The sequence below is a fragment of the Zophobas morio genome, unplaced genomic scaffold, assembly GCF_036711695.1.
Source record: "Zophobas morio isolate AGI-343-1 ecotype UQ-CSIRO unplaced genomic scaffold, CSIRO_AGI_Zmor_V1 ptg000023l, whole genome shotgun sequence".
NCBI classification, from domain to species: Eukaryota; Metazoa; Arthropoda; class Insecta; order Coleoptera; family Tenebrionidae; genus Zophobas; species Zophobas morio.
This window is the reverse complement of record NW_026972128.1, coordinates 12,095,734-12,108,584: the sequence shown is the minus strand read 5'-3', so window position 1 is coordinate 12,108,584 and position 12,851 is coordinate 12,095,734. Positions and strand designations below refer to the sequence as shown.

General features: G+C 30.8%; 1 protein-coding gene across 1 annotated transcript in view; it reads left to right on the top strand.

Moving 5' to 3' along the window:
- LOC135134514 (hemicentin-2-like) overlaps positions 1–12,851 on the top strand; it is a 392,661-nt gene that overhangs the window by 234,351 nt on the left and 145,459 nt on the right. The window contains exon 3 of the mRNA XM_064063218.1: positions 12,616–12,662. The gene's annotated coding sequence lies outside the window, so the exon portion shown is untranslated. The remainder of the gene's footprint in view (positions 1–12,615; positions 12,663–12,851) is intronic.

Genomic DNA, 12,851 nt, shown 5'->3' with positions numbered 1-12,851 from the left:
TCGCCATAATTAAGAGCTCTCGGTACGTAATTGTACAAAGCTGCATAAAAGTTTACAATGTTTACGAGTAAATGGAAGCAGAAAACTTATTTCATTTAATTTAATATAATAAACGAATTTGCAAACTTGGCGCTAATGAGAATGGTATAAAAAGAGGAAAGCAAAAAGTTTTTTATGTCAAACAACGAAACACAAACAAAACTCCAGTAGCATAATATGTGAACGAAGCCATGAAATTTCGCAATTACGTAATTCGAAGGTGCCTGCCTACCTATACAAACATTTACTCTGCGAAATCAACAGTGGGCTTTTCATAAGATTCCTGAACGACTATTTGCCTCGACAATCAGATTAAGCAACAAAAAATTAAAGCGCAAAAATTTTCTAAACAAAAGAAATTTACGAATGACCCATATCCAAGCGAAAAGAAGGAAATAGTGAGTTCTTCACTTCCAACTTTATTTTCTCATCAACCTCGCCCTCACATTTCTTGTTTAGTCCAGCTTAATCAAAGCAGCTCGGATCGAAGAACTCGTTTTCAGCCATCACGACCTAGTCACTGAAAAATGCTAATGAATCAATCACTGAGCTTTGCAGGAACGAAATTAAAATTTGGCCCAGAAAAACAGCTATTCGGGTTTTTGTATTCACACCAGCACCGTTACTGTCGCCCTGAATAGCGATGTTTTAACATTTAATTTTGTTTGGAGTCAAATTAACCGAATTGCGACGCACAGAACGATGGCAAGCAGAAACTGAAACTAACATAAAATGTCTCAGTTAATAAAGACAGTACAAAAAAACTGTTAAAAATTTAATTCAGAGTGTTTAACGCATTAAATCACTTTAGTTATTCCGTTTCATGTATTTTAGCATTCCTTTTACGGTTTAACTTGCTGGATGTGGGGAAATCTGTAACGATTTCAGCGCAAAACAAAAATCGCAAGTCCAGCTTATATTTTAACGTTACGTGTAAAGCGACAATACAAAATCTCACAACTGTGCTCTGATTTGTAGCTACTATATCCATTGTTTTATCCTCTGCAGAAATTGTGTTCTCGAAAAAATACAAAATGTTGGATGTCGTAAACAGAGCAACTTATTTTTTTACGATTAATACCAAGATAATGGCAGTAACGTTTTTTTTTTTTGTTAAAATTGAGAAAACGAATGGTCTAAATTTTTTTAGACTGAATGATTTACTTTTCGTTATTTATTGCTAGCACTTTCGAATATTTTTCGATTAAGTCAAGACTGAATATATTTTCATTACCTTTCGGTGCATTTACAATTTTATTTAATCAAAAATATAATGGATTTAAAAATAGTAATAAACGTTCATGATTACGTTAATGGATAATGATTAAGCTCAGTTTTTCTACACGCAAATAACTATTTATGTAATAAGTGCATATACCAGGGCTTTATTGACGAGCCAATTTTAGCTTTTTTCCGACTGCAGCGATTAAATCTTTTATGTAAAAATACAAAAAAAAACTAAACATCTAGTCATGCTATAGAGTTGTAAAAGTGACAAATGTATGTAAATTTTCATTTGTTTTGAAAAATTGTTTTGTGCAAGTTGGCTATTAAAAATCATGAAATTGTTCTTTTTGTTTTTTAAAGAAACACTCCTCCCTATAAAGTCAAGAGGTTATTACGAAAAAAATTACTCCGCCTGCAAACAAATGCGGAAAGCATAAGATCGCAAAAAACCACAAAAGATACCCTATTGGCTTATCTAAATACTGAACTCGCTCCTTTGAAATCATCCAGTCTATGAAGGAAATACTCTATGTTGCGAAGTACAATTAATTTAAAAGAAGGTACGGATGTTACAATTAATCCCTATCTCAAAAAGGAAGGGAAAAGAATATACAAATAATTATTGTTGGCTGTTTTTTGTTTAATTTAAATAAATTGATTATATTTTGTGTATAATATTAATTATTGACAGACGGCCGTTTTACTTTACCATTATGGTAAGAAAAAGAGACACGGACAGGTACCAAGCAGTAAGTGAAAAAAATTAAATGTCAGACATGAAACCAGTTTCATTTGGGCCCTTTGCTTTTTTCAATATTTATTAATGATCTGCCTATAAATAATTATGCAAAAAAAGTCTTCGCAGACGATACGACTTTAATAAACTACAGCGACAATCTGAACTCACTTAAAATTTTAGAATCCGAAAGCTTAACACACTGTAAGGAGTGGCTATGTGCCAACAGACTTGTGAGTGAAATCAAAACTCAGTCTATTGTATTCTCATTAAAGTCCGGTAAGAGTTCTAATACATCTCAAGTCAAATGTTTAGATTTTATACTAGACAGTAAACTTAATTGGCAATTTCATATGGGCCACGTGGCGAAGAGGCTAAACAGTGTTAACTTTTCAACCTAATTTTTTGGGATAGTTCTAATCATGCAATAAGAATCTTTACCTTGCAAAAGCGGACTGTACGTATTATTAGCAAATCTCACGATCAACGTACACAAAGTCGTCCACTATTTAAAAAATGAAATATACTACCTCTTCCAAATTTATTTATTTTCATGCTCTCCTATATGCTCACGAGAATCAACACATTCTTGTTAAAAATTCAAATAATCACACCTACAATACTCGTAATGAGGATAAATTTGTCGTCCCATTCCACCGCTTAAATAAAAAACAGCAGTCTATAAAATACATTAGTGTTAAATTGTATAATGTACTACCACAAGAATTTAAAGCTCGAAATCCACAGAATTTCAAAACTAAAATGAAAAATCTAAAGTCAAACTGTTTTTATAGCATTGAGGAATACTTCTTGTTTGCAAGGATGCGTACTTTTAAGGTGTGTTTTATTGTACTTCAGAGGCAAGGGAATAATAATGAGAGAGAGGAAAAATAGATAATAAAATTCCTTTAGTTAACTTATTAACTAAAAAAAAAATTCCTTTCTATTATTATATCTTGTTTATCTTATTTATGAAACAAGAATTTTTATTAAAGATAGAAAAATGTGTTAAAATTGGGACTCCAGAGCAGGTATTAATGTGGAAACAAAAATGGAATAAACAAGAATCGAAAAATTCTGGAAAATTTCATTCCAAAACGAGTTTATCCTGACGCAGTATAGCAAGTTGACGTTTAAATAAAGAAAAGAAAAACATGTGTTAAAGAAGCAATTTTTGTCGACATGTAAAGAAATTGATCACTTAGAATACCGAAATTTTAAAAACCTCATATTTACATGTCATTCTAAAAATAAAGATAAATGAGACTGTATTGTAAACCGGCAAAGTTTATTTTACATGGAGTTTAATGATATGTTTAAAATAGATTATGAACAGAATCAGGCACTAAATAAAATTGTTTATAAACAATTATTAATAAGATATAATTTAAATAATTTTGGGAAAAAATTATAAAAAAAAACGTCATTTTTCCCCTACACGAATTTGTCTAAAGAGACGCACATAAGGAAAAGAGTGCATAAAAAATAAAATAAAACACTTGCAAAATACGTAACAAAAAAAAGTAAAAACTAATTTGATAAAACAAAAATAATATAAAATTAGCGATCAAAACATGCTTTATAAAAGATAAAAAAAAATGTTAAAAAAACAACACCCAATTTAAAATTAATGCAAAATTCTAACCTTTAAGCTTCTTCTTCTGCTGCAATTTAGTGAATCCCCTCATCTTCATTTACGGACCCACTGTAACAAAAAACACAAAATTATTATGTACACAAAGAAAAATACCATAGAAGTTAACATCAACTTTATACCTACTAATTTTTAATGACTAAATTCAACATTACGCAGGTTTAATAAGTAGATAAGATTTAAAAAATACTTATCAGAAAATGTTTTCACAATATATAGGTACTAAGCGATTCTAGGTAAAGATGATCAGAAAAAAATCTATATAACAGACTCAAAATGCACCTAATAAAAGAGTGTCCGAAAATATTATTTGCCTAAAAATTTGCTAACAAACAGATAGATGGAAATGGAATATCGATATGTTCACTCCATAAACTAAGGAATATCCAGAAAATAAGAAATGAAAATTTAATAAAAATAATCCTGCTACACAACTTTTGGAAATTAAGAACGTTCTAAAGTTAATTTAAACAAAACTTCATTTAAATAGTTGCCAATAATATCAAACATTGAAGACCGACCGTTGTTTTCAATTAAAATGATTGTCTGAAACGTTTTGCTGATTTAGTGAAGTTCTTTTGGTTGTAGTTAAGTATGTCCCAAATACAAAAATGTTTTCAAAACGATTCTGAAATTTAAATGTTTCACAAAACAATAACAATGATTGCAATAAATAATATCATTAATACCAGGGATGCGTAAAACGTAAAGACAGTCCGTCATGAGATAAAATTCAAAATTGGATTTAATTTTTAAATAAGAATTAACATTGATAAAAACTTATCAGATATTCCAAATTATTTCAACTCAAAAGGCCAGTTTTAAACAATAAATATCTGACGAGATATTAACGTTTGAGTTCTTGTTGAAACAAATATATTTATTAAGTCGTTAAGTAAACATTTGTACAAAACAGCTACTTCTCCCTTAATATCCGTATTTTTATATCAATTTACAATAAAATATCTGAAGAAATAAGGCACAGTACATTGGATAATAGACCGATACATAAAGCCTAACGGCAAGACTTACCCTTTAAATCCTGGTTCCCTTTCCTACCGCGCAGATTCTTGCAGACCCCTTCATCATGGCATGGGCACATCACAACACTCACCTTTCAATAACCCCGAAACCAAATTATTTTTAACAAAAGTAAACCACTTAAACAAACTAATTTAGACACCGCACACCTCAACAAAGTCAAAGTCAAAGTCAAAGAACTCCTTTGCGCAACACGACCAATGAACAAAAAATTCTCCTCGACACCTTATCAGCCATTTTTTGCAAAGTTTTTTTTATCTATGCGTCGCACACTAATTGTAATAATAAATGTATCGTAATTAAAATACTGCAACATTATTCATTAGCAGAACATAATTTTCGCGCTGTGTGGATGAATAAGAAATTACAAATGTTACATATAATTGGCCAAAAAAAAAAAAATAAAAACTCGATTTAAATACGTGTTTCGAAAATATTTTCATTTTCGACATTTAATGACACAACACAGATTTTTTCACCATGTCTGACAAAATAGTCATGTAAAATAGATTCATACCGAGTGTTCCAAGGATCTAAGGGCGGAAAATTAAACAGTGGCTGTATACTGTAGAAAAAGTCTTTAAGGAATCTAATAGAGCTATAATTTAAATGTATTTTCATACATTTATTAGGGTGTTCCGTTTAATTTATACAATAACTCTGTATATTTACTTTGAGAGCGTAAGGTAGAACATACTTAACTTCGAGTATTTATGTTTATACTTCGAAAGAATTCGACTACAATCATTACAAGCGGGTGCATTGGTTGTTATTATTAAAAATTATTTGCGTGACTGGTATTATGTACCTATTTGTATTATACTTAAGGTGCAGGGGAAGTTCTGCGTAATAACATAAGACACATTTTTTCAAAATCTGTTTCATTTTCATATTAATAAACTCTAGTCTATTAGTAGTTTCCATAATGTGTATAATTAAACTTTCTAAGACCAAAGCATAAGAGAAAATGTTTGATAATATAAAACTTAAAAAATTAACATTCTTTCAGTAATTGCCGTCGTATTTTAGTTTTGTAATAAAATATATTAAAAGCAATAAAATAGTTTATGACCTAGTCGTGCTATAAAGAGGGTTATCATTTTGAATAGTGTGTAAATAAAATAGGTTCACAGCAAGCATCTCTCATCGTGTTAACTTTAAAATAGAATTTAAGTACTTCGTTAACTAACTGTTATCAGAAGATAATGCAAGCGTCTTGTCTAAAGTTCTGTCTCCGTATCTATCAATAAATGTAACCGAGATTTATTACTAGTTCTAGCAAAAAAAAACACGTAATGCCAAACTTACGATTTTCTTTATTTTTGACAGTCACATTAATACTGGAATTTTTATAGAAAGATGAAAAAACTGCTTAGATTTTTGTCAAAGAAAACATTTCAATATAAGTAACCCTTTGTTCTAATTTACGTCGGAATGAAGTTTCAACGTAAGTGCAGTTTTCATATATTTTTCTATTTACTCTAGTCATAAAGTGCCATTGCAAAAGATTAAACCATGATTACATGCAATGCTATTTCCTAAAATAGTTGCTTCTTGTTTGGAATACAAAGTTCTAGTTGTTTAGCCGTAGTGATCAAGGTTTTATGAATTCTACTTTTTCTACACAAAACAAGTTCCAGCTCTTATAACCTGTGCAAACAATGAAGAAATTTAAATGTTGTTACTTTTGTTTTATTTCGTTTCGCATCCCTTTAGGCACATGGAAATTTTTGTTTTTAAACCCATTGCTTAACTGGATACAATTTTATGAAAGCCTTTATGAATCAAAGGTACGAGTTATAATATTACATCCCGAAGCTTGTTGTTCTTCTAAGCAAGGCCAGTTGTTTTATGATTTGCTTTTATACTGCAGGGAAACATATCCTTTCATAAAATTGATCAAACGAAACGAGACAGTTCCAATTTAGTCTTGGGAAGAATTTCAAATAGAGTGTAGGGGTGCACGCAACACGCCCGTCGTTCTAAAACGAATCATAACCCTTAAGAATTCAAAGCTTCTCTGCAGTTTTTTAAGTATGCATCTCGCAATCTCGACAGTTGCTGCAGAGATATGGAATGGCCTAATAAACATATCTTCAACTCAAATTGCATACCTTACTATCATATCGCTTCGTCGGCTTTATTCTACCAAGGGAAAAAGCTAAAACAACGTAAAACAATAGCTGAGTTAGGAAATGGAGAACTTCCGTGTTCTAAAAGTTTCGACTAATATGAATGAGTTGTGAACAGAGAAGTTATAAAATAATACTCGTAGTTTGTGCAAGATCTTACAAGTAACTTTTAAAGTGTGTCTCATTTAACTTATCGGAATCGTAGCTACATGAATGCAGTTTCGGAAATTGTAAATTTGACAAATGGAGCTTGAAAAAGAACTGATACCTTCAACAATAAGTGTTGAACTATAAAGATTGTGTCAAATATATGAGTACAAGAATGGTTTTGTGGAAGTTATAGATTAAAAGCGTTAATAAATTTTCTTTCTCTTCTTGATAAAATCAAAGATTTAATTCTGCAACTTCTGTATAAGGGTTAAAAATTATTATGTACCATAAAAATATATCGGTGTTAACGATAGGCGGAGACACAATCGTAAAACCAATAAAAACCTTTGCGGGCAACGTGCTGCTAGAGAGTGTTGATGCTATTTTTGGGGGTGACCGGAAGTTGGCCGACGCGGTTTACGACGAAATTGATGCCAGGATCGTCCTGAATTCAACACCGATTCAGACAAATGACAACTTCTGTTACAGGCTGGGAAATATACACCCACGTATATCACACATGCTCATGTTAACTCATATATCGGAAATCTTCAGGCAACATTTAAAAAACTCAAAATATCTGAATTTATTACATTTCACGTCAAAATATCCACGCAAATAACGTTAACATGATTTTTCTGCTGAAAAATTGAAATTCCTATCCAACAAATTGAATTTTCAGGGAACTCACAATAATACAGATCCTGCCTACTGTGTAATATGGCATTCTAAATGGGATGAATCGAAATCTTTAACCTAATTTGTCGACTCTAAGTATAACTTATATATTTGATTATTTTCCTGATATTGAAAACTCATAGTGTTCCTTCACTTTACTCTCTGATGCTAGTAAAATACTGTTCTTGAAAAATAACTTGAAATAAGCACAATTTTAAGTTTATAATTCTCAAGAATTCGCCTGTAATTTAAAAAGTGCTTGGGAATAATTATATTAAACTTCCCCCGTGTTCCAGAAAAGCCGATTCATCTTCAACTTAGGACTTAATTGGAACATTCAGTGACTGTATGAGTTATGACGAGTTATCGAATCACTACTCAAACGAATAGACGACGCATTATTTCATACCTACTCCTGTGATTACACGACTCGGCTAACGCCTTGTTTTGAGCAAACTTTAGACTCGTAATGGCCTTAACCCCGCTCGTAACATAAATAACTATTAGGTTGTCTAACCCACACAAACCTTCAATAAAATATCTTTTTTCGGTTCACTGTAAATGTATTTTGATTTGCTCTTGGTTGTTTCCAGGACTACACGTATCTTATTAGATTAAATTTTTGCCCTGCTCTACATGATATGACATTATACGCAAAAAATAATATTTTCTCAAAGCTTTATTGCGTATAAAAGCAAATATAACAATCCAATAAAGGTCAATGTATGTGTCATCTCTCCGTAGAAAAGCAGAGAAGCAAACAAAAATGGGCAGTTTTGTTATTCTTTGTTCGGTAAATGGATGAATGTTTACGGAAAAGCTGAAAGTTGCACTTCATGAAAAGAAGTCACTTCATTTTAAATTTATCTTTTGTAAACCTGAAACGATATTAGTTCATGTACTAGCTATCGTATTCTAAATTATTTCAAAAAACACATTTAATTACATAACAGAGAAATTGTACGCTAGGGGCGTATAACAAAAAATAAATTAACAGTATCTGCGTATTAAGAGATAAAATATACTCGTACATATAGACATAATATAACCAAGCCCGTATTATGTTTTTCACAGGTTCAACAAACCAGATCATTAACCGTTATAATTTGAACCGTAGTTAATTTGAAATACCTTACAAACATAAATCCCGATATTACATTTGGAATAGCTTCATTTTGGCTTTGTTCTACAAAATGTGGTCTTAAAGATAATTGAACAACGTATGATAAATATGTTGTTTTGTGTGTTTGGCGGAAAAGGGATAACATTTTCTTTTGTACAATATATCAGACTTGTTTTGGGAGTTTCTTTGGAGTATTTATTATTATTCAAAATGGAGTAACCAATTTTGAACCTTAATGGAAAATTATATTAATTACGCTCTCGCTTTGTTCGACGGTAAGCCCATAGTAACGTCCGATGTTTCGCTACTGTAAGTAAAGCTGTTTTAGACATGTATTTTATCAGGTAATCAAATTAAAAGTACCTAATTAATTTCACGTTCAGAGGCTTTCTTCACCGAAAACAATGCTCTGTATTCTATGAGTATGCTAGAAATAGCGCCGCCACCGTACGTTATTTTAGTTCGTGCTCATATTTCACAGACATAATAGCAACAACTTCCACATTACATATTATGAAGAAATTGTTCCCTAAAATGTACAAAGAATTAAATATTTTGAAATATGTAGCTGGATAATTTTTGTTAATTTTTATGGTCGATCAGTCACGTAACGTACATGGTAAAACAATTAACTATAGTTACTTTAACATGTATGTAAATAACTATGTAATGAATTCACTTTGAAGAAAACAATGCCCAAAACTACTTTTTTTAAAAAATCATTATATTGTTGTGTATACGATTTTGTGTATCAGTTGATTAACAATTTTAAAATTAAACTAAAATTTATAATATAATTTGATATTTTTACTTCCCGAGCGTAAGCTAAGGAAGCATAGTAATCGAGTCCATTGGCCGAATTGCCACTTTTATATTTTCTCGATGTGTCATGACCTCTAGAGTTCGAAAAAAATGGTGTCCCATTTCCGTCTGTCTGTCTGTCTGTCTGTCTGTCTGTCTGTATCCATTCTTATTAGACAAGTTTAGACTAACTAAAATTTAGCTAATCATCCCCACCACCAATAGGATGACGTCATCTCCAAAGCTTAAAATAAAAAGTTTTTTTAAATTTCATAAAATAAGATACTTCTGCACTTGTGGTGTGTGAATCCGTGTTGAATCTTCACCCTAGATAACCAGAATTTTTGGAAAAATTTCAAAACCGAATAATAATATTTTGCAATATAACTTTGAAACTGCGAAACGGATTGCTCTGATATCTTGTAAATATTTTAAGGTTACTGTAATCATGGCAAAATTTATTTGTTTATCCCCTCTCAAAAAAATGTTGACGTCATCTCAAAATTTTGCCGAATAAATCCTATCTAAATTGTGCAAAATATGATGAGTCTTGACTTGTGATTTATCACTGCATTAAAAGTGTTGAATTTCTTATACAGGGTGACTCATAAAAATTTATGAATGAGTCAATTTATTTTAAAGATTAAATCAGGAACAGCTCACTCTCGAAAATTTGGGAATAGAATACTGTTATCATTAGTATTACACTGCACGTTTCCAAAGTGATATAAGTGTATCTACAAAAATGTTGATGACGTCATCACAAAATTTTGTTAAGGGAAAACTCATTTGGAACGTACGTCCAGTACGGTTCTTTACATTTATTTTAACGTTCCATCCATATCTTTATTTTGACTTATAAGGATTTTCATAAAAAAAAAATTCCCATTATACAATTTTATAATTTTTCGAAAAATCTGGATTTGTTTTATTGTATTTCAGGGAAGTCCTGTCGAAATAACTTTCCACCAACTTTTTTATAATAATTTTTGGTTTTTACTACATATTTTCCTTCGAAATGCATTTTTACTTCCTAACCGTAAGTTAAAGAAATATAGTAATCGAGTCCATCAAGTGACATTACTACTTTCATGGTTTTTCGACGTTCATGACTTCTATAGTACGCAAAAAATGGTGTCCCGTTTCCTTGTGTCTCTCTGTCTGTCTGGCGTCTGTGTCGTTTTTTTTAGAGACGTAATTTCAGAAACTACTGGACCGATAGTTGTCAAATTTTGTATGTATATTAGCAATATCATACGGATGATTAAACGCTAACCAAAATTTGCCTAAGCATCCCCACCACCTTATTTGGTGACCTTATCTGCAAAATGTACAATAATATATATTTTATTTTATAAAATAAGATACTTCTACACTTGTGATGTGTGAATTCTTGTTGACATCCAGATTTTTAAAAAAATAAAAAAAAATCAAAATTGTAAAACAACATTTTGCAATTTAATCAAGATTTCTTAGTTTATCCTCTTCCAGAAAATTGATGACGTCATCTCAGACTTTTACCTAATAAATATTCTCTGAAATATGTATATAAAATATTATACTGTATATACTTGTGGTTTAGCAAAACACTCATACTTTTTAGAATTACTTGTACCGGGTGACTCAAAAAAATTAATGAATGAGACAATTTATTTTATTAATTAAAGAACGATTCACTCCAATCGATATACGTGTTTTTGTAAGGAAAAATTCACTTGAAACAAACACGTAGCACGTTTCGTCGATTCTTAACCCAAATCTAACATAAAAAAAAAATAAAATTCGCAAATCACAATTTTTCTTTTTCATTTTCTTTCATTTTTCAATTTCTCCATTTTTCAATGTTTCGGTTTCATAATTTTTTCTTTTTTCCACTTTAATTTTTTGAGTTTTCAATTTCTCAACTTCAATTTTTCGATTTGCAATTTTTCAATTTTGCAGTTCTTCGTTATTAAAATGTTTCATTTTTCAATTTTTAATATTTTCTTTTCCTCAATTTTTGAAGTTCTTGATTTTTATTTTTCATTTTTCCGATTTTTCAGTTTTCATTTTCCCGATTTTTCAGTTTTCATTTTCCCGATTTTATGTCACAATTTTTCGTTTTTTCATTTCCGCTATTTTTCAATGTTTCTTTCGACTTAATAATTTCTCGTTTATTCAATTTTTCAAAATTCCAAATCGAAAAACTAAAGAAACAAAAGAAGAATAATTGAAGAGTTGAAAAATTCAAGTCAAAAAAGTTGCGGGAGTGTTATTTACGCCACTGGTTTTTATTTTATACAAGGTTTCTATAAATGATTATACGCTCGCAGTAGGTCATATAAACGTGCCGCCTCTCAAATTTAACTGTACGGAGATCCGTACTAACTGCCCAAGGACGCATGACAAAGATCATACATGGACCACACGCATGTGTATAATTGGTTGCCTAAACGCTTCACATGTTTTTAAAAAAATAAAACTAATTCTTTACGATAAAAAGAAACAAATTTATAGCGGTTAAACATCACAGTAAATGTTGAAAATGTTCATCATTCTGTTCAAAACACATGCTCATTCTCTTTTTAATTTCAAAAATGTTCTGTAACATAATTTCGTCAATACTTTGGACCCGTTGTTCAATTGTTCAATTCTGCTCAAGTCGTCTCAAATCATCAACAATTCGAACAAATCTGTTGATTACATCTCCTATGTGGGCCTTTAGCGATGTTTCTTGAATTATTATATTAAATTACGGTATTTCGTCAGATATTCTTGCTTACAAGCGGTTACAGAATACACAAACTCTTCGTTTACGAACTCCCATTGCGATAACAAGACATAACGATGAAAGTGTCTTGTTCAACAAAATAAACCATTTTCACAGTCTTCGCTCTTAGTACAAAAACAAAATTTTCGTACGCAACCAGCAAGAGTTCTGAAAATGACTGTTTTGTTGTTTTGAGCTTCGATCAACAAGAATTACTGTACATCACACTTGAAAACCAATTTTTATATTAATGTTCGAATTCTGTAACTTCTGTTGTTGTTTCAGGAAAACTGCCATATGAAAAGGAACTAACAGCAAGTGTCAATTAAACGGTAAGCTCTAGTAACATAATACTTTGTGTTTTTGCTGTCTATTTTGAAAACAGAGTTACAATAACTGTTTACAGAGAAATTTCAGTCGACGGTATTGTTTAGAAAAATTCACTATGCGCTTTTAAAAAAACTTTAATAACGGAAACATCCGTCGATAGTATGTGTTCGTCTAACATTGTATCCATAAAC